This window comes from Panthera uncia, assembly GCF_023721935.1.
Source record: "Panthera uncia isolate 11264 chromosome B2 unlocalized genomic scaffold, Puncia_PCG_1.0 HiC_scaffold_24, whole genome shotgun sequence".
Taxonomy (NCBI): Eukaryota; Metazoa; Chordata; class Mammalia; order Carnivora; family Felidae; genus Panthera; species Panthera uncia.
The window spans coordinates 72148478-72171829 of NW_026057580.1; positions in this window are offsets into that span (position 1 = coordinate 72148478).

Genomic DNA, 23352 nt, shown 5'->3' on the forward strand with positions numbered 1-23352 from the left:
ACAATCTACATTTGCTCATATAACACATTAAAAAAATCAGCTGCAGAACTGACATCAGAGAAAATGATTCCAAATTCTAAATATACGTTCTAAATTCAAAAGGCAACAGTGAAGCATATAGATTCCCTGTCGATAAGGACTCAAATCCATTTTAGCAAAAGTAATAAATGGGAAGGTATCTGTTTGTGAAAGGATAGGAATCCTGGAGGTCACGTCTGCAGAAGCTGCTGAAGTAGCCTTTGAGAAAACACCTTGCAGACATTCATTTCTCTTCTTGCCTTCTATACTTCTCTCTCTCTCTCTCTCTCTCTGAAGTTTTCTTTGACTTACCCACTGCAAAGACTAGATGTATCGTACTTTTAGGAAATGGCAAGCATTCATATCTAATACCATAGACAGTGCTGAACTTCCCAAATATTTGTTCCTCCTCCCTGGGGGAGGGCTGTATTTCTTTGCCTCACTGATGTCAGAGTTGGCCATAGGAATCGATTTGGCTACTGACATGAATACAGGTCACTCTCAAGGCGATGCTTCTAGAGCCAGCATGTTCTCCATGGTAATCTCTTTTCCCCCCACCAAAAAGATCAGCAATGCTTTCCATGGATGGTGCTCTAACCATCCGGGTCCCAGAGTGCAGACTCCTTGAATAGAGCCCTCCAGCCTGCGATGGAAATGTGGCGGGAGGAAGAAACGAACGTTTGAGATTGTGAAATCATTGAGATCAAGCCATTTGTTACCTCAGCACAGCTTAGCCTCTTCCTGACTAACATCTGTGATAGGAAGTCATACACCAGAATGAAGGGAAGCTCTTTTACCTAGGAGGTGCAAAGAAAAAAAAAAAAAAACCCAAAAAGCAGGACTGTTGTTGGAATTAAGAGAAAAATAGCATATTTAATGATTTGTACTTATAAAGGGGGTTAAGGACTTCTGTGTGGATGACTATTAAGTGTGTATAGGGGGATACGGGTAAAACCATTAAATTGTTAGTAAATACCAATAGTACAGTCATATTTCAATTTTATCTTCAGAAATCAAAGCATTTGTCATGGTAACCTGTAGTGGGCAGTATTACTGGTGGCAGGGGTCATGTATTTATGAAATCAGACAGCCTGAGTTCAATCCTTCAAACCTCTTCCCGGCTGCTCAACTCTGAGCAATTTAACTGAAGGTGCAATTGCTAATCTATAAAAGTGGCATATGGAAGCTAGCTTGCTGGGTTATTCTGAAGATAACAGAGAATGCATGTTAAGAGTCTAATATAAGGATGTGGCATGCAACAGCTGCTCGATCAACACAAATCTTATTACCTCTACATATTTATACTTTCCCTCTCAATGAACAGAAAGCTAACGTATCCAAAATTATCTAGGGTCTAAAGCTATGGGTGAGCCTAGGGTGAATGTGAATTAAGCAGAATTGGGTTTCAGGCTTTGGAGAAGCCTGGGACAGAGGACATTTTCAAAGGTTCTCAGAAGAACAAGACAGTTTTAACTTTAGGGCCAAAGAGATCTCGAAGGCTGTTTTGAAGGGATGTTGAGTCAGGAGGTGAGGCTTAACAACGACATCCAGACAAGACTGCAGCAAGAGCACTGGGGGGCACGGACTTCTTCCTGTCCTGTCGTAGCTCCTGAAAGTGTGAGATTCAAAAAAGAAGAAGAAAACGGAGTGTAGGAGATAAGCCCAACCTAACAGTGCATTGCGGTAGCCATTATTGCACACAAAATGTACCTGCTGGAAAATGCCTACCCATTCTGGTCCCCCTTAGACAACAGCTGCCAGCCATCACTGAGGCCCAGTATAATTCCTGGGTGAGAAAAATCGAAAAGCTTCAAAGATTCTGGATCAGGTGAAGAGAGTGATACTTGCGTTCCCTTGAATACCTCTTCTGAAAACTTTCATTTCTAACTTGGCCCTGGAGGGGCAAGTAGTTCTTGACATGGGTACGTTTCTGGTTTCAGCTCATCACTTTTATTCATAACTTACACATGGCTTTTGACATTCAATCACAGCACAACAGAACAAAATCCTTGGACCTAAAACATTTTGATGCAACATTAGTTTGATGGCTCTGACTCCACGTTTTAAAAAATGAACACCCTTCCCCCCATATTACTTAATCATTATGTAGGCTAAGATTTATTCTCCTGAGTTTCTTAGAGATATTTGCCCATCAAAATAGGTTCCCTTAAAAAAAGAACCAGGGTATTTCACAGCAAACTATATCTCTTGGTGCACTTTAGGTTTTACCTGTCAGTCGCTGACTTATTTTTACGTCCTCTGCCTTCTCCATCCAAAGCCTATTGCAATTTCTGAGACAACTGGACGCACAAAGTCTGCAATGGTCTCTCCTATGGTGACGTTCTAAAAGAAGACTTGCGGCCAGCATAGTCAAGTGCATTCAGATGGACCAGGAATAGGCCTGCACACTTAAGCAAACTCCTATTATAGCCTCCTTTCACTTATGCTAGTCTATGGGACCACCATTCTTATGCTTTCTAGTGATTCCGATTTTTGATAACGTGTCTCCTCCAGTTGAAGGGACATCACAGCAAAGTACAACGTTAGTCATATGGCTAGTCAGCGAAGTACTGCCAAACTAGGAAATGACTGTTACGCATTCAGGAAATGTCTACACTGGGCTCCAGGCTAATAATCCGGAGAAAGGAACATTTAAACAAGGATTTTTTTTAAAAAGGCCTTTATGTTGCCTTGCAGTAGGAAATGCACCTTGAATACATCAGCCTAATCCCCACTTTCTGAATGAACGGTTTGCTAAATTTAGCATCTGCAGATGATTCATGCATACGCTGCAGTAGATATAGCTTGGAGCAGAAAGAATTCTACAAGTCAACTTGATGGGGTTAGTTATCTAGGCACAACTCACCAAGGGTTAAAACAGGAACGCATTTAAACCACAGAGAGACCCAGGCTTTGTAACAAAGGCTGTGCCAGTTTAAAAATATGTACTGTAGACCAATTTTGATAGAAATCAGGGGACTGATGCAGCAATATGGTGGGACAGAAACATGATAAAAGTGTTATTTCGCTAAGATGGGCTGGTTTCCTGATGATTTCATTAGGAGTTAGCAGAGAAGGAAGATAGCTTTAGGATCTAGCCGTCGTGCAAGCGAAACATGCGGAGAGATGGAGAGAAGTGTCTCAAGAAGGTTTGCTGCGTCCCAAGATTCAAACTGCTTGTTTGTTATTTTTGGCTGCCAGAGCAGTATTTCTGTGACTCAGTGTTAGGCATGTTTCAAGACAAACACACACACACACACACACACACACACCAACAACAACAACAACAACAACAAACAACAAAAATTAAGTGAAAAGAAAAAAAGCCCCACACAGCTTTAAGCAGGTATATAAGGCCCCTCTAAGCTTTATTCAAATTATTTTCCATTTAGAGCTTCTAGATTCCGTTCAAGGCTTACCACCTCCTGGAAGTACTTCCTTACACCTTTTCCCTTACAGTCTCTCCTTTCTTCGTCTACTCTCCTTCTTTAATACCTCCTCTATGATTCCATTCAACCAGTATTTATAAGCACTTGCCATGTGCCAGGGAATATTCTGACACACTTAGGATACACTGGTGAACAAAAAATTCTGGTTCTCAGTGGAGTTCACATTCTAGTTGGTAGGCGGGAAGAAAGGACAGTGAGGTAGTCCTTCTCTAATTGTAATGTAATAATTTACTTTCTCATGTAACTCCACGAAGCCAGAGGACTGTGTTTGGTTCATCTCTGCAGCACAGAGCAGGCCCTCAATAAGTATCCGCTTAATGACTGAATATGGAATTCTCAGTAACAACAATATTAAAAATCAAAGATGTTCTTAAAAGAGAATATTTGGGCCTTTATTCCTCGGTACTAATTTATGAACTAGCACAGTAATTAGAGCTGCTGTGTACTAGTTTCCAATTTTATAGATCTAATTTTGGAAAGTTTTATAGTTGAAACATTGAGTTGTCAAACATATCCAATTTTGACGATCACAATACTTCTTTTCAGTCAATGTCCTTGAATCCCATAAACTGTTTTCAGTGAATAATCTTCTATTCTTGGTTGGTTTCTAAAGCACAAAATAAAAATAAACCTCCATTTTTAATAGGATTTAAATGACAATATATTACAAGATGCAGTAGGGCTTTAAATTTAGGATGTCAGTGAAGTTTTGCAGTTTGATAATCAAAATAACTCTTAATGGGTCTCATCTAAATGCTCACTTGGATACTTATATTTAGTATCCATACAAATGCTGTTTCTCAGAATTTACTTTTTGTAATATCTCCTTAAAACAGAGACATGCTCCTGAATTTTTTCCTTTTAAATACCTCTGTTGGAATGAGCAGCATTAGCGAACAAAGACGGTACAGTGCCCAGTCTGGGGTTGTGAACACAGTCTGTGGTCACAGTGTACTTGTGGATATTGAGAAATATCAAACTAGTGTGTTGGCCATATTCCTCGTGGAATCTCTACTCTATACCCTGCTGCATACTGTCTTGGGCAGCCCCCTTGTTCTTTAGCTGTGTCCACTAGAGGGTAAGTGGGAGAGAGGAGGAAAAAAAAGAAAACAGTTTAAGTTTGGGAAATCTGCTGACCAGTTTGAGGATGGAAATTTTTTTGAGGATCAATTCAGGATTCCTTGATTCATATTCATTTTGCCTCTTATTGCCATGGATACATAAGTTTTTATGAATATAGCATTTATAATGGCAAGTTACAAGATGGCAGTATATTACACTGAGTCTATTTTTACAACCTAAAAAATAAATGCCGTCCAGATAACTCAAAGCGGCATTGTGGAAACGTACGAGGCTATCTCAGCAGAAGCACCTTCCAGACATGCAACGTCATACTTCTGACCTCCAGTAACTGTTTCAGAATTGGGTTCCATGAATGTGAGAAAACACACTCAGTTCTAGGACCGGTTCTACTGACAAACGCCACGACAAGCTGAGCTGTTGCCATGTCCTGAGTCACGTGTCTAAGTAACGAAAACAGCAAATGTCATTAAGTCCAGGAGCGCTAGTTTTGGTGCTCTCCGTGTCGTTAAAGCTAGCAGCAGCCCGCTGTGCCCTGTGAACTGGTGAGGTGGGGAAGACGGTATTACACAAAATACTGACCACCTGTTGTGATGTCTGGACACTCACCATTCTAAGTTCTCACTAAGAATTCCAGAGGAGAGCAAGACAGGGCAATGGCAATGGAATACCAGGGGTGGTAAAAGATAGGATAAGCCTACGTGATCAGAAGGAATAGATGGAAATTCCAATCAACTGTAAAACCCAGAGTGTATATAAAATCCAAAATTTGACTGCATGTATCCTTTTTTCCGAGGGGCAGGGATGGGGAGACCGAGAGCATGACAGAATGAGAATCTTAAGCAGGCACCACACTCAACACCGCCCGGATGCGGGGCTTGATCCCACGACCCTGGGATCACGGCCTGAGCCAAAATCAAGATGCTTAACCGACTAAGCCACCCAGGAGCCCCCATATACTTTTCAAATACTCTATAAGCTAGAGTTGCACACAGGGGAAAGAAGAAAAGAAAGACAATAGCATCTTCGCATAATCAGAAATGGCTAATTTACACGGGCCAATTGCATTTCTATCTCTGACATCCAAACTCTTTGACCCCCCCCAACCCTCAGACAAACTTACTCACAGACACAGACACAAAAACGATGACATGCAATTCCAGACTGGGAGCCAGTGGTTGGCATTGGACTTTTAGTCCTTGTACAGTCTGCCTGGTTTTTTGTTGTTGTTGTTGTTGTTGTTGTTTTTTCCACCACTTTTGCAGTTACTGTTCTTCTTTCTCTTTGTAACCATAGACACTCCCACATAGCAGAAGCTCAATTCCAGGCAAAGTGTGCGTGCGTAGTTTTAAATAAAGAATACAGGTCTTCTAGTTCTGTGTTAGCAAAGTCACCTCTTTTACTGTGGGTGCTAATGCTAAACACACAATAATACTTTATTGTCATGAGCAGGAATCTGCTTTGCTAATTAAATGCAGCTGTCAGTAATTACTCCTTGTCAGTGTAATCTATTTTAGGGAGCTCTACTTTAAATGATAAAAGATGGGCCTGATATTGAGAGGGTGGGAGAAGCAAGGTGACTGCTGACTTCCCCACATCAGAAACTCACTCTTTTTTTTTTTTATGACGAATGAGTAACTTTATTGTGAAGATACCTGAAGGGGGTTATCCGGTATTTCTTTAGCACGTGAGTAATCAAGTTTGTAATTAGTTCTTTTCATATCTGAAATCTAAATGTCACCCCTCCGTAATACCAACAAGTACTATGCCTTTCTGAGTTAAAAATACATCATGATGGTAATCGGTAAGAAAAGTATCAATAGTGAAGTCACTATAATCTCTACCATCAAGGGGAATTCAGTACAAATGAGGCTTCTAATTCTCATAAATGGATTAGACAGAGGAGGATACTTTGCAAGGTGAAGGGGGGGGGGTAGTAACTATTTCCTCTATGCCTTATTTCACTGATACTCAAGCAGACTTTCTCTGGGAAAATGCTGGACTTCAGTTCAGGTCTTCGAAATTTGCAAGTGAAAAAAATGCATGGCTTTTGCTTGTAACACTAATTTATCTTAAGCGCTCTGAAAGAAGCCTAAAACTCTTTAAAGCTCTAAGTCTACCTGACTACAAGCAATGTCGGGGTGAAGGTACTGGCAGCCCAATTCTCTGCACAGGATAGGTGCAGGAAATGCCACAGACACTGGCATTGAGGCCAGGGTCTGAGGGGAGCAGAGCTGCGGCCCTTGCCTCCCCTGACTTCCCCTGACATTTAAAATGAATGTGGTGGTTGGGGCGCCTGGGTGGCTCAGCCGGTTGGGCATCTGACTTCGGCTCAGGGCATGATCTCACAGTGTGCGGGTTCGAGCCCCGCCTCAGGCTCCGTGCTGACAGCTCGGAGCCCGGAGTCTGCTGGGGATTCTGTGTCTCGCTCGCTCTCTCTCTGCCACTCTGCCGCTCACACACACTCTCTCTCTTTCTCGCTCTCTCTCTGTAAATAAACATTAAAAAGTTAAAAAATAAATAAATAAAATGAATGTGGCGGCAGTGGGAAGGGGAAGCTGGAGTCTCGACCAGTGAAGCCATGGGGTGGTGGTAGGATTGGTGGGGAAAACAACAGCAGGGAGGACTTGGTGCACAAGTGGCTTTACCCTGCCCTCCCCACCCCCCCCGCCCCGCCCCACCGCCCAGGCTCTAAGACTTATCACACCCCTCACAGCATCCTGACTGCCTCATCCTTCTTCTCCCACCAACACTCCAATAGTCCTTGTGTTCCTGGATAATTAATTATCTCGTTACAGGTCCCAACAAATTCGGCAGCTACTCTTTTGCATACAGCACATTATTTAAATACGATTAATAATTTGGTTGTTCATCTCAGACAGAAAAAAGAAAAAAAAAAAGCTTTCCCGATGGAAAATAATGGGAAAAAAAAAAAAAAAAGTAGAACTACCTAAGTGTATTTTTGAACTACGGTAGGCAAAAGACACTAACTTGCATTCTTTTTCCCGGGACTCCTCTGTTGGGTAAGGGGTGCAAGGTCCCGTGGGAATGGTGTAAGTTCTTCCTTTTCCATGGTATAAATTCTCACCTCCTTTATTGAGAATACATGGACTATTCCAGATATTTCTAAAAAACCAAAATGTTAAATAAACATTTCAAGTGATTGGCATCTCAATTGAAGAAAGAACACACTGAGTAGCTACTGAGCTCCTTACAGAGTAGGGTTTATTCAAAGGGAGAAACCAGTAAGACAAACACTGACTATAGAACCTCTGAAACGTCCTGGCTTTTTTTTAGGTTCCTATGACAATTTCACCGCATTCTTGAATAGCTGTCATATGCCAAACTCAGGCTTTTGAATCACCTGGAACATTCCTGGAATACAGTAGGTGCTCAAGAAATAGCCATCAAGTGCATGAGATTTTGAGCTATTGTCACGGTATTGTTACTTGCTGTATTGTCATTCTAGCCGGCCGAAGCCAGGGAGTGAAATTTGGTGGCAAGGGCAGAGACAGCAGAGCCAGAGGTAGGCTTCCCACCTGCGGTCTGGTGCTGATGGGAGTGGGGAGCATAAGGGCCTTGTTTCCTCGCACACGAACATCCACAGGCTCCCCAGGGCAACACAAACATCTTTCCTTTCTTTGCGCCACACTCCCTCCTACATCAGGCTCCCTTTTGCCAACTTGGGGAGGTAAGACCCACTTGACTGTCTTCTGGAACAAGGAAAAGGTCCTCCTCTTCGAGCCTACTTTTAGTATCAAAGGAGTCCTGGCACAAACCCTGTAACATGTGTAGTTGTCAGAAGGTCTGTCCCAGCCCTGAGCTGGGTAAGGGATGAAGGTGTGTGCCCACCCTTCTAGGGCTGGTCTCCCCAGACCGTAGGATCACTGGACACAGGAAGGCAGCACTACAGTAAACACACTTAGGGATTTTAGAATGGTTCTCTCTCTCAGCATAACGATTACTAGATATCCTTTTGCTTTCAAAAGTATCCCAGCTTGGCCGGTAAATTCTATGGTCATCTATTTAAAACAAACATAAGTCTTTTGTTCAGTTTTCTGACATTTTATCTTCAAATAGATTTTGGACATGTAATGTATGTAGGGGAACCACCTGTAGATCAAAAGTGGCTGATTATTATTGTGATGGAATTAGGTCACAGAGAGCTTCATGCTTATAAAAGTAAAACTATCCCCTTCATCAAGGCTACAGAATTATTTGGTAATCAAGAAGCTACTAAAAAAGAAAAAAAAAAGAAGCAGCAGCTACTAAAGGTAGAGGAAAAATGTCATATATATGTATATAATTATATATATATGATTTAATATTAATATTATTATAGTATACATAATAGAATATACATGTATACACCCCTAAAATATATATTCCTCGCTAAGGTACCTTTAAAACAGGATATAGTTAAATTCTCACAACAGTATAAACATTTCCAAATAAATTTATGACTGAAAACAAACAGGATTAACTTGGTTCTACTTATACGTTACTGATGGTTTTGTCTCAGGCATAAGGCATACAGTGGGAATATAACGTCTATACAACAAGGGAATATTAATGTTTTTAAGTACTTAAGAGGAAGCAGATAAACATAATATTAATATTGTTTTTGTTTTTAATTTTAGAAATAATATAGTAAAAGAAGTCAGCTAAAATAGTTATAAATACCATACTACATGCATCAATATTTTTAGAGAATAGTATATTATAGTCTTTATGTTATACTTTTGAAGGTAGTATTTTTATTTTTGAAGGGAATTTATTATTTTATGTATGTTTGGTTACTCACCAGGGAATGGCCACACACATCTAAAAATATTTCCTATTAAATACATCTATCAACAGGCCATTGATATTTTTTCAGAACCAGATAAGATGTTAATGTGATTATCATAGGTTATCAGCTAATCTTTTGCTTTTATGGAGTTTTCCATTTTGGTCATAGTGAAGGAATTTAATTTCATGTTTATTTCAATCTTAGAAGAAAAATTTTTATCTCACATGAAGTAAATAATTGGTTAAATATAAGTATCTTGATTTATAGGGAAAAATCATAAATGAATCATTTTTATTAGATATATTTAATTTTTTTAAACGTTTATTTATTTTTGAGACAAAGAGAGACAGGGCATGAGCAGGGGAGGGACAGAGAGAGAGGGAGACACAGAATCCAAAACAGGCTCCAAGGTCTGAGCTGTCAGCACAGAGCCCAACGTGGGGCTTGAACTCACGGACCGCGAGATCGTGACCTGAGCTGAAGTGGGACACTTAACCGACTGAAACACCCAGGCGCCCCTATTATTAGATATATTTAAAAGAATTTGAATAGAATAAAAAGTAAAAAATGAGCTTATGGACTATTATGGAACTTTCTTGTTTTAAGTTTATTTATTTTGAGAGAGAGTACACGCGTGTGTGCTCAAGTGAGCAGGGGAGGGACAGAGAGAGAGGGAAAGAAAATCCCAAGCAGGCCCTGCACTGACAGCATGATACCCAAAGCAGGACTCGAAACCATGAACCCACAAACCATGAGATCATGACCTGTGCTGAAACCAAAAGTCAGACATGTAACCAACGGAGCCACTCAGGTGCCCCTATTATGGAACTTTCTGAAGCTTTCTTAGTCTTGTATATAGAATATAAAAATTAAAACTGCCTAGTTCTCTATAGACCTTACTAGAGAAATGGAGTCTCCAATTTACTCTTAAAAAAAAAAAAATCTATCTAGTCTTGCTAGATGGATACCTACTGTGGACACTGAGAACACTGGAAAAGAAGGGAAACGGACTGGGAGTGGGGAGCAAGTTTTCCCTAATCTCAGGCAGAACGGGACTTTCTTCCTCACCCCATGTCCTCGTTGCATCTTCTCTCCCTCGTGTAACACACAAAGTACCACCTGTTCATTTACCAGCTAAATTTATTCTTGGGCTTGCAAATTCCTTGAGAGCAAGGAATGTGCCATTGACCTCCTCAGCACCTAACCCATTGCCCGTCACACACAGTAAGTGCTCAATAAATGTGTACTGAAATAAATTGAGCAAGTCAGCAAGTAAGAAAAAGCTGGAAAAAAAGTAAGGCAGAGGGAATGAGATCATGATTATTTCTCCAATAAAAATGTATTTAGTGCTTCCTATATTCCAGACACTATGGTAGGCACTGGAGATATCGGCACTGGCTGGGGTGGAGGCAGTGTGTGTATATGAATGCTGGGCGGCCACTACCGAATAAACCAATCATTCAAAAATACGATCTATACACAGAGTATATACAATAGAAGAGCAGAAAGCCAGCCCATCCTGGCTTGGGTGGGGGTGGGTAGGCTGCAAGAAGAAAAGGCATAAGAAAAAAAGAGAAGTGGGGAGAAAGAGGAAGAGAAGTCAGACGAGCAGAGAGCACTCGAGATGGGCAACATGTGCAAAGGCATGCTATGTGAAAGAGCACACTACTCCCTGCCCAGAACCTCCAAATTGCAGGGACCTCATTTTGGAGTCAACAGGAGATAAGTCCTAGGCTGGGTCTTTGGAACAGTAAGATCGTGGAATGTTGCACTAGTCTGAACTTCACCCTAGAAGCAAAGATATTACAGGTTATTAAGCAGGGGAATTACATGATCAGGTTTGCATTTGCAAAAACAAAACAAAACAAAACAAAACAAAACAAAACAAAACAAAACAAAACTGCAGAAGCACTGACAAGGGTAGATACTCGAAGCTGGTAAGGAGGCTGGCGTGATTCAGGCAAGAAGTTCTGACTGAACTAAAGCAGGTGCATTGAGGCTGACGGAATAGGTAGGAGTTCAGGAGGCTGGGTTGTCACGTCTTGGTGACAGACTGGAGGAGCAGAGGAGAAAATGCAAGAGGATCCCAGGGTACCTGTATTCTGACTATGATCTTTGTAACTAACTATGCTCCTTGGTTTCTCACTTTCCTTGAGTGTCTGGATGGATGATGTTGCCAATAGAGAAGAACAAAATAATAGAAAGTATTCGATAAGATGTAACATTAAGAAAGTAATGGTGCATACAAAATTTCAAGCCCTTGTTCTTGTTGTCTTTAAGTACAAAGTTGGGGATTCCTTCTTCAAAGGGTGCTAGTATTTATAGAATTCAGCAACTCTAACACTAAATGCTGCTATCGTAGCTGCTGAACGCCCAGGTGCCTATTTCAGAGTGGACAGGGTATGAGAATAACATAAACACCTGACTGAAAAAAAAAAAAAAATAGAGCTTTGATTGTTGAACTCGTTTGAACTTTACCCTAAAGCTCTATAGAAAATTGGCCAATAATTATAGCTAATATTAAGATTTTCCGGTGTGCCAGATACCACAGTCCTGGCAATTGGCAATAACGTTCTTCACTTTGAAGAGTCAGGTATCAGGATTAAGTGGGCGCCACACATCTAGTCTCGATGGGGGGAAAAAAATATAGCCAAATGTGAATAAAAAATAAAACGGAAACAAGTACTCCCACTAGCTACCAATCCATCTGCTGGCCCATCATTCCCTCAGGCACGCCCATATATGTCCTGTCTTCTGTCTCCGCCCCTCCTGGGTACCCCCAACCCCACCCTGCATCCCTCAGCTCTCCGTTTGCCAGGTTCCGAAGTGCCCAAAGGAAGAAGCCCCCCGTGTGCCCCATTTGACACCATGCGCCAAATACCACGGAAATAAATAAAGGTAACCCAGCACAATCCCTGCCCTTCAGAGTCACTCAGTCAGGTGGACAACAGAATGGTCTTTGGGCCTTTTCTGGCTTCTTAGGAGGAAGGAACTCTGTGCATCTGCAAGAACCCATAGCTCCCTAGTGGGGAGTCTCTCCACTCTTCCGCAGCGCCCCTTTCCAGTGCCCTAGATCCTATACTATTTCATTCAGCGCAGAAAAAGCGAGGCGATTCGGAAGTTCGGCCCACAGGCAGCTGGCTCACTAGATGAAATTCCACTACACCGAGTGGCAGTTCCGTACCCCTGCACACGGAGCACGGGTGCAACTCTTTAGCAGGATCTTGGCAGATCTATTTAAATCTGTTTAAAAATAGATACCACAGTCTACTAAAAATTACTATGGTCTCATTCTTTAGCTTCAGCGGCTGTTGCATATACACTGGAAAATAGTGTGATATGACGAAGCCAAGAAATTAAACTTTATTAAAAATAAATCCCTCTCTTGTTGCAGGAAGGACACAGGGAAATAGGGAGGCCTGAGTTTCAAGGCCCAGAAATCCAGGGATGGCGCTCTGGGGCTAAAGGCTACTGAGAAGTCTGTTGGTGTGGGCATGTGTGGGCTCTAAGCTAGATGGCATGGGTTTAGATCATGGCTCCACCCTTCTAGCAACAGGGCTTCTCTGGGCCTCAGTTTCTTCACCTGTGAAATGGAAACGCTAATGACATGTCCCACTGAATGTTTTGTGGGAATGCAATGTGCGATGACCTGTACAATGCTTGGCACATAGTAAACATTAATTAAATGTTATCTATTATCATTTATTATTTTTCCAGAGACAAAGAGGTAAATAGGTATATTCATTAGGATGAAATAAACATGAAGGAATATTAGTTCCCAAGCTTTACAAATCTGTAAAGTGAAGATAACCAGATATCTACCAGAATTAAATAAGTTACAAAAAAAAAAAAACAATAAAAAAACTAAAAATAAAGTTAAATTTAACCTTTTAAATTCTGTTACTCAAGTTTAATGACCAGAGTTAGAAAATAGCCTTTTACTTTACACTATGAACTCTATATGGTATAAAAATATTTAAAAAATAAATATACATATGGGGCACCTGGGTGGCTCAGTCCGGTGAGCGTCTGACTTCGGCTCGGGTCATGATCTCACAGTTTGTGGGTTCGAGCCCCGTGTCGGGCTCTGTGCTGACCGCTTGCTCAGAGCCTGGAGGCTGCTTCTGATTCTGTGTCTCCTTCTCTCTCTGCCCCTCCCCTGCTCACACTTTGTCTCACTCTGTTTCTCAAAAATACATAAATGTAAAAAAAATTTTTTTAAATAAATATACATAAAAGAGAAAGAAATTTCTACATATCCTAATACTTCAACTCATATTGGATATAAAGATAAACATAAATATTTCAATGCTTTTCAATGCCTTTTGTTCTTCCCCATTACCTATATCTATAGAAGATTTATCTTACAAAGAATTTATGTGAATATGTACAGCCGGGGCCTGCAAGAACAAACAGTGAAGTAGCTATTCCAAAAGCCTCCTCTTAATTTCTATGCTTGACACAGGCCTTTAAATCCAGTCTGAAACACAGATTTCTTCTCTTTCGACCTTTCCCTCAACAGTAAAAGGATCCATAGAACCTATGCTTTTACAATGGGGAACAACGAACTCATATATACATATATACACATACATACAAATAGATAAAGAAGGAAAAATGTGCCCATTGTGCTTAACCATTTGTGAGGATGTTATGCTGATGTTCAAGGTGATGATGATTACAGCAATATCAATGACCACTTCCTAAACCTTAACCGTGTGTGACACTCTCTGCTAGTCATTTTACATGTATTCTTGTATGGAAATCTAGAACTGGTATTCCCATAACCATATAAAAGATAATATTACTAAGAAACAGAAAGGCTAAGTAATTTGCCCGAGATCCCACAGCTAATAAACCGCGAAGCAGGGCTTCTAATTCAGCCAGCCCTCTCTGACTCCAGTACTTACACTATAATAAATACCTTACTTATGCTGAGACACATTCAGAAACACGGTGATTTTTTTCATTGACTTGAGTTAGCTATGGCAAAGAGATTACAGTGACACTGTAATAGGTTCATAAATAGTTTCCCAAACTATACATTTAATAAGATTATTAATATTTACGATAGGACGGTAATCTTTACATTAGTAGTGTAAAGATGCGGTTACTTAGTGCTCATTATGTTTTATATGCTTTTTAAAAGTTTATTTACTTTTTACAGAGAGAGAGACTGACAAAATGCGAGTGGGGGGAGGGGCAGAGAGAGAGGGAGACCCAGAATCTGAAGCAGGCTCCAGGCTCTTGAGCTGTCAGCACAGAGCCCGACGCGGGGCTTGAATCCATGAACCCCAAGACCATGACCTGAGCCGAAGTCGGACACTTAACCGACTGAGCCCCCCAAGTGCCCTATATGCTTTTTTAAAATAAAAGGAACAGTTACAGATGGTTTTCCTTTCGTCAACTTCTAAACTTAAACATTTTAATCAGTTTATTACTTTACCCTCCTTGTGCCATCCTCCTCCTGTCTCAGGCCATTCAGTCTCATAAAGATTATTATTCCACAGGGTTCCATAGACCGTAATGTCCTGAGATCATGACCGAGGAAACAGTCCATTCAATATTAAATCACAATCCTGCAACTATGCCCTATAAAGACTTTAACATTTTTTTTTTTTTTTTAAATTCTGGTCTAGCAACTTGTAGAATACCCTGTATCACTTCATGCAGTAAACATTAATTGGATGCCTACTGTATGTCCCGTGCATCAGAACATATTGAGTCTCATTTCACATCTTCATAAGACAAAACAGAACATCTGGGATTCCTTTGGCAAGTACTGCATAGTAACACATAATACTGACCTCTGCACAAGACGTTCACATTATAAGGATATTATGGGAAGCATAAAACATTCAGAACCAGATCCTCCGAGCTATTAAAACTACTTAAATACGGCATCAGTTCTTAAGTTACCTAATTTAAAAGTAGCTGAACCTAAGAAAATGATTGAGTCCATTAAATATTACGTTAAGTGATAGCACTGCTCTCCCACTGCTGTAGTTCAGGTTGTGTCCGTGCTTCAGGACAACTGCCTTCTTTATGAATTCCTGAAGAATGCACTCCAAGTTGAAAATTGGCATACATCTCAGTTGCTAGAATCTATCTGCTTGACAACTTCACTTGCGCCCCACTTGGCCCCTTATTCAAGTAAGCTTTAAAAGAGTATCTGTTCAAGAGCAGTGGCGGCACGGTAAACAGCCTGGGCTCGAATACCAGCTCTGCCCTTAGCAGCTGTGGGGCCTGAGTCTTGTATTTAGGCCCACTTAGCCTCATTTTTTCCTCTTCCCCTAAATAGGGATAATAACAATACCCACTTTACCCACTTATTTTCCCTCTGAAACGGGGGGGTTGGGGGGGTGGGGAGAGGAGGGTGGCTACCAGAATTAAGTGAGTTAATAATAGGAGAGCTCTTTGGACCGTGTCAGGAACATCTTAAAGGTTATGATAAAAGCTTCTTAAACAAATTGTTCCAAAAAGTTGAATACGCTCCAATTTTTAACATCAAAGTATTTGAGTATTTATAAATACCATTCTTCAGATCATGCTGACTTCACAAAACGTATCTGCCACAAAGGAGAGTCTCTTCCCATTATTCAAAGCTATTGGACAAATCTGCATATTGGACATAGGCAGAAACATAAATATATAAAGATATACTCCATATGTACACTTATGAGTATATATGCATATATGTATACAGAAGCATAGGTACACATATGAAACTTAACCGCCTCCCGTGCACAACCTAGGTGAAGTGGGCTGAAGGCAAAGCAAGTCTTCAACCATTAGTTAAACTGACATTAAAAAAAAAACTGACACAGTTTTCCTTCATAAAACTTTTCAAGAAAATGGAAAATAATCCATTGTACCAAATGTTAATTAAGACATAATAATGGAGCTTGCAAAGAAGATCTATAGGGGTTCATTTATCCTGCCTATACATGATGTGATCTCCAGATATAATCTTTTGCTTCTACTTTTGTTAATGTTAGCTGCTCTGAAATGTTTTTGACTTAGATCAGTGGCTTTTAAATGCAGTTATAAATATCCTGCTTTAATTGTATTTCTGCTGTAAAGGTTAGGATAACATCACGAGTCTCAGAAATAAATACTGATTCTAGAGTGAGCAAAATATATCAACAATTAAATGAGATCCTGGCGGGGGGTTGGGGGAGTTACTCTTTTGCTGGTTCTAATGAATTCATATTAACTTTGCAGAAAAATTAAAATGTAGGGTTTTTCTAAATAGTAGCAATTTAGGTCGTAACAAAGTTTAACTAGCTACTTTGGTTTTGAAGGCCCCCTCCCTACCAAAACAGGACAAACCTTGAATGAAGATAAATCTGTCTTTGAATAATTAGTCTCTGAACTTGACCTGTTCTCTTCTTTCAAGCTATTTATCTTTTCTGAAAACAAACTATAATTCTGTTACCAAATAAGAGCTCCTCACTTAATTGCACCAACTGCAGAATATGAAAATACTTGAATAAAGTATTACAAAGAAATCCAAAAAAAATGTCAGGCATATAAGTGCCAATAAAATATACGAGTATTCACATATATAATTTCAGTGGCACAAATCTAGTGTTACTGCTAACACTCTATTCCCAGGGTTGTTAGCATCATTTTTAGCAAGCATGTTCTCCTCTGCCAGCTCCCTTTACTAGGAAGTTATCTTGAGAGTTATTTCATTCAGGAATGAACGTCCCTAAAATAAAAGACCATCCTGCCAGACATGTCAAGAGAGCCAAAGAAAATTCTCCTCGACTGAAATTTCCATAAGAGGTTTCCCTTTTTCTAAACACTCTTAAATAACCTTTTATTATTATTATTATTATTATTATTATTATTAACCTCTTTGACATGTTACTGCATTTTTGAGAGCTGTTACTGTTTCTGAGATTATACAAACAAAGAGAGGAGAAAAGGAGCAAATTGTTTGCTGTGTTGTAGGAATTTGAGTTCACTTTTTCAATGCAACAGGAACATTTGCATGTCCTCATAAATGAATACTAATGACATGCAGATCTGGCTGCTCCATAGAAATCACACACAGAAAGCTAGAGCAGTGCACAGGGAGTTACATTTCTCCAAAGTATTCACACAAAGAGCAAGAAGATTAAAGTCAGCATCAATTCTCTGAAGTTGAGTCATATCTAAATGATGTGGTGGGTTAAGAATGAGGGTGGGATTTATGGTGAAAGCAAAGTTGGCTAGTTAACATCTTGTATGATTTTTGAGTCAACAACTCTTTGTTGACCACCTACTTTGGGCAAGATGCCGCTTCCCTAAGTAAGCCACTGCTCTGCAGTTCCTTTACAGGGTGTAGGAGTAAGCATCCTGCTTCTACCGAAAATCCTTCCTTTTTATTTAAAATAACATCCAGCCCAGCTTTGCCTCTGTGTGTGTGCTCCTGTGCTCAATAAATACTTCTTGAATGAGTGGAAATTCAGTGAGTAAGAAGGTTATTCATTCAAAAACATCTGTGTCTGCCTGCAAAATGGTAAGGACAATGATGCAAGCATAATCAAAACACTGTAATGAACACCTTCTCAGAAAGGTCCAAAAGGGAGCAACTTCCAGTATTAAAATCTAAGCAGGAGGTCCAGCTTAACCTAGAAATCATGATCCTCGTACTTCTGTGAAACCCCATTAAATGCTATGCTCATAATTTCCCACATAACCTGATTTAGGCATCTATTTGAAAATATTATTTCACATCATTAAATATGTTTCTATGCATTTTAGTAACTGAAAAAAGAATACTTTAAAAATACTCTGGAGTAATCTGGAAGGGGCGAGAGCAGTTTTCCATTTCACTGTTCAGACTCTGAGAGGCAGTTAAATTTAAACAACAGTTTCCGTCCATCATTAGGTTGTGTGCAGTATCTTCCTGCCTCTAGTTCACTGGTGGCCGACTTCACATTCCTAAAGAATCCCTCCCCATGCTCCTCCAGTCACTTTAAGCCAGGACCATTTGTAAACAAACAAAGGGAGTAAGGTTTGTAGTTGTTTTCGTTTCTCCTGTTAAGAGCTTCCCTGGGAGAAACCACTAAGGTAACTTTTAAAAATCTGCTACAACATCATTGAGCTCAATAAAAAACATTTTTAAAAACAGCTTTGATATCCAAATTTGTAATCTCTTTTCTTACCTTCATTTCAACTTTTCCTTGGACTGGACACTGAATAAATTTGAAATAAATTGTCACGTGCAAACATTGGTTTAAAGCTTTGAAATACGTCAAAACTACTGAGCAAAAGCTTTCAGAAGAACCACCTCATAGTACTTGGAGCAAATCTGTTTAGAAAAGGGCACCTTTACAGAAAGGACGCTCACCCACTCTCGCTCACGCCCAACCTGACCCTGTATGCTATTTATCAGACTAAGTTTACATAAATCAGAGAAGAGTTACAGTGCAATTAAACGTAGCCACGAAGTAATATGATATAAAGCACTTTACAAATATTAAACCTCCCCTTAAGGGATCAATGTTTTCCATGAAGAAGGTGGTATTGGGAGGAGGGAGGGAAAGAAGGAAGGGATGGAGAGGGAGAGACCGACCCACCGGGTGAGGACTGGGGAAACCACGGATCCGCAGCAGCCCCTTTGGGCGGGCACCCTGAAGCACGCCAAGAGAGAAGCTGGAGAACGGAGCCCAACAGGGTGAAGTGACTCCGGAGCTGAAGCGGAGGACTACTCGCTGTGCACCGGGAACCGCCGGGTAGAGGCGTCCACAACAGTCTGCGCGCTCCTCGGGGCGCTCATTCCCCGAGTCCCCAAACCAAGGCGACCACCCAAGTCCCAGGAGCAGGGGTCTCTGCGCTCCAGTCAGAAGGCACAGCGACCTCGCGCACCCCTGAATAATGTGACCGCCCCCTCGATTGCATCCAGTGCGCGCGCGCGTGTGTTGGGGACTCGTGAGTGGGATGGGTGGCGGGGTCTGGGGCTGCGAGAGATGGGGGCCGGCTGGGGCGGAGATCGCACCCGACCCAAGTTAACTGAGCCTCTGCCTGCCCCCCGCTCCGGCCTTGCAGCCCCCCAGTCTCCCGAAGCCGTCTCGCGCTCCAAGCGACAGCCCCACAGCCACCCGGGGAAGTGGCTGGGCGCGAGGCCCCAAACTCTGCAGAGCGCAGTTTACCCGTGTTTCCTCCCTGGCTCCCTCAAAGAGAGCCCAGCGCGGGCTGAGACTGACCGACTGACACCTACGACCCTCTTAAATTTACCCCGGGAATCGCCCCGCCGGTTCCCCTCTCGCTCTAGTTTAGCCCCGAGCCCCAGGGAACGTCTCAAAAGTCTACCCCCGGCAGCACCCAGGAGAACCGCGCCCCCAAAGTGGTTTCGGCTGGCACCGCACGGACGTCGCCCTTGGGCGACTCCCCTCCCGAGTCCATTCCTCCCGAATCTACGAGCTTTCAGCCCGCTGCGCCCGAGCCCCTCCCCGGCGCGAGGCGGGCAGTTCGCCCTGCTCACCTTCGTCCCGGGCGCGGCGGCGGGGGCGGGGTCGGGAGCCCAGGGCGCGGGCTCCGGCCACGGGTCGCGCCGGGCCACTGGTCGCTCCCGCAGTCTCCGCGGCAGTTGGTCCAGTAGTTTCGGAAGCCCGGGCTCCGGCTCCGCGGAGAGCGAGTCGGCGTGAATGGGAGCGAGCAACCGCGCTGTGCGTGCGCGCGTGAGAGTAAGAGGCGGGCGGGCCCCACACGCGGGCAGCGGCGGCGGCTGCTGGGTCCCGGGCGGGAGCCGGAAGGGGGAGGAAGCGGGCGAGAAGTAGTGGAGTTTAGGGCGCGTTTCCTGCACTTCGCCGGGAGGCTGGGGCCAGGTGCGGCAGGGCGCGCTCCCGCGGCGCAGGCACGGCACGGGCAGCCGCCGGAGCCCGAGTCCACGCAGTGCCGGGGCCCGCAGCCGCTCTGCGGGAGGAGGTGCGCATCCTCCTCGCCCCACGCGGGCACTGGCGCGGCCCCGGACTCTGAGCGCCAAGGGGAGAGCCTCCGGTGTCCTCGGTGACAGCTCCTTGGGCAGCCTGCTCCCTCCCGATCCGCCCAAAAGAGCAACAGTCAGGGCGGCTGGGATCTTCCCTTCCTGGGTCTCGGAGCCGCGGTGCCAAGCGGTGCCGGCGCCCCGCTCCCCGCGGCTGGCGCTGTCACGGCCGCCGCCCGGCCCCCGGCGCGCCCGAGCCGGCAGCTGCCTCCCGGAGACGTGCCCAGCTGTGTGCGCGTGTGTGTGTCTAAGCGAATCTCTTCCCCTCCATCACTCGGCGCGCGGGAGGGACCGGGTCCCCGGCGACCAGCTGCAGAGTGGCTGCCAGTCCACACCCTCCCGCTCTCTCCCCACCCACCCCGCCCCTACTCCTCGCCCTCCGCCTCCTCCCCGCTGCTCCTCCTCCAGCAGGCGCTCCCGAGCTCCCAAAGGCGGTGAGAAACCGCAGCGAAAGGGGCGGAGAAGGGTGGGGAAGGAAGCGCAGGTGTCTTCAGTCGAGAGAGGGGCGCTCACACCGGGGCGGCTTGCTGAAGGGGGAGGGCAGGGCTCAGGCGGAGAAGGGGGAGGAGGGGATTTACCCCGAGGCCGAGGTCCTGCGGCCGAGCCGCCGCCCATCCCACCCGGGCGCGGGAGCTGCGGGCCAGCGAGGCGATGGGGAGGGGGGCGCGCAGGGCTCCCCCGCCGACTGAGGCCGAAGCTTGGGGAACCCGTAGAAGTCACCAGGGTGGCAGAACCTAGGAACTTAGAAGTCGGAAGGACCCAATGTCTGAGGAGCTGAGACCGGTGTCCCTAGGGTGAGGGCCCTAGACGCCGAGCTTGGGGCACACAGGTGTCCAGGGAGCTGGCCTGTGGCTCTAGGTTGCCTATCAGGAGAGCTGGAGGCTGGGAGAGGGGTCGGGCGGCGGCGGCGGCCGTTCTCAGACTGCTGTATGCATCCGGAGTCGCAGGGGGCGATCACCGCCAAGCTGGGAAGCAGAGATCGTCGCTCAGCCTTTTTCTTTCGAGTCCAAATCCCAAAGCCCGAGAGGCACACTCGCCTTCCCCACGCAGTCTGTCCTGTCCCTCTTCCCTTTGCTCCCGGCAACACAGAGGGCCACGGAAGTCGAGGTGCTGTTTACTGTGCCCTTTGCTAGATCGAAGGGATCCCACCAGATCCAGGCTGGTGTGGTGCTGCTTCTCTCTCAACTCCAGTCCCCTCCCTTAGTATCTATGGCCACCCAACCAAAATTTCCTGAAAAACTAATACCTTTCTTATTGACAAAGTTTTCTCTCTCTCTCTCTCTCTCTCTCTCTCTCTCTCTCTGGATTTTCCTTTAAACAAACAAACAAATAAATACCCCTCCCCCCCCCTTTGGCTGCTGAGGCATTAGGTCTCTCACTAATTCCATAGCACAAATGCAACACACACAAAAGTCTTAGTCGAGAATCACGCATTATTGCTTCTGATGGCTTGTCTGTTTTCAAATGACAGTCACAGAATGCAAAGTTGAGTCAACCTGGGGGTCGGTGGAGAGGATTGTGCGTTTAATTACAGGTCTGTTAGAATGATCACTGGCAACAACACCAGAAAGAACAGGGGTGCTTTCTCCGGTATCCCTTTCTTTTTATATGGTAATTTCACTCTGTTAATTCAGGCCATATGAAAATGAAAGGTCAGATGCAATTGACAAGGCACAATATTTCTAGATTCTCCTTCAACAGCCAGCCCACCCCCCTTTCCTAGCCTTCCTCTTTTACCGTCACTTTGAAAGCTCAGGAGCTCGGATCTCAAACTGCACTTTATTTAAATTTCAGGAGACTGCCTGAAGGACAAAGCTGCTGAGTTCTAGAAAGAGATAACTTAAATGCAAGTAAACTTATTTACCAACTACTTACACAGAATCAGAAGCTCAGCAGCAACAACAGAATGTATATTGTTTAATATATTGAGCAGGAGGAAAAATGGCTTTTTGCCAGATATGTGATCCATTAACCTCTTTAGCTCATTGTTGGCAACAATAGCATACAATCACATTCTTATGTTTGAAAGACAAGGGATTGTTTTTTCCCCCCATCTCCAAATCACAATGCCACATTATAGTCTAAAAGAAACCTCAAACAATAAAAGTAATAAGAAAGGAAGGAACACAATTGGCTTTTTTTTTTTTTTTTTTCTGAACAAACGTTGCTGTTCTGTTTTTCTTGAGGGGAAAAAATGCTGATAGGCAATAAACTCCCCAAAGGCATGACAATAGATTTTGAAGAATGCCTCCCTCCCTCTATCAGTCCTTTCAATTAGTAAACTTTATTTAAAATGTTTGTGTTATCTTTTTATTGGTATTCATTCTTTCTTTTGTGCTGGGAAGATTACTGAGAAGGATGATGGATTTGAGACAAATCTGGATTCTCATAATTCTGTCTTGCTTCAGGTTTATGTCTGGCAGAAGAGGAACATTCAGCAGCCTGTGCTTCTCAGCAGTCCTAACTTCTCCTCGGAGGATCCTCGGCTGGGTAGCTGATAGACTGCAAGATTGTCCAGTGGTTTTGCCTCTCTTGTGCAAGATCACAACTGGGGCTGGCAGCAGCTACAGACCCAGAAACTGAGAAGCAAAGCTCTGGAAAGGGTTTCTACCTTGCCTATGGTTGGAGCGTTAGATCGGGGTATTTGCACTTTTTTGTGTGCTGGTCTTCACTTCCCACAGACATTCTGGCCTGCCTGCTGTCTAGATAAAGTGCAGAGTTGAGTGGTTGGGGTCTGTCATACTTAGTAGTAACATTTTGGTACCGTGTTAAATTAAAACTAAGCACTGGACAAAGTGGCATCCAAAAGATCTTTTTAAAATGTGGTTTTGAAAACAGTCCTAGAGTCTGGTTTGGTTTAGTTGCCAAAGCCAAATAAAGTGCACAGTAATGAAAACATTTGGTTAATTCGAGTGATCATTTGGTAAAGAACTTTTTTTTCTGAGCATCATCACCCTCTCTTGTCTCATAAAGACGCAACCGTTAAATATTGTGCAGCTTATAGTTTCAATGGAGGCAGAGCCTCTCAGTTAAAG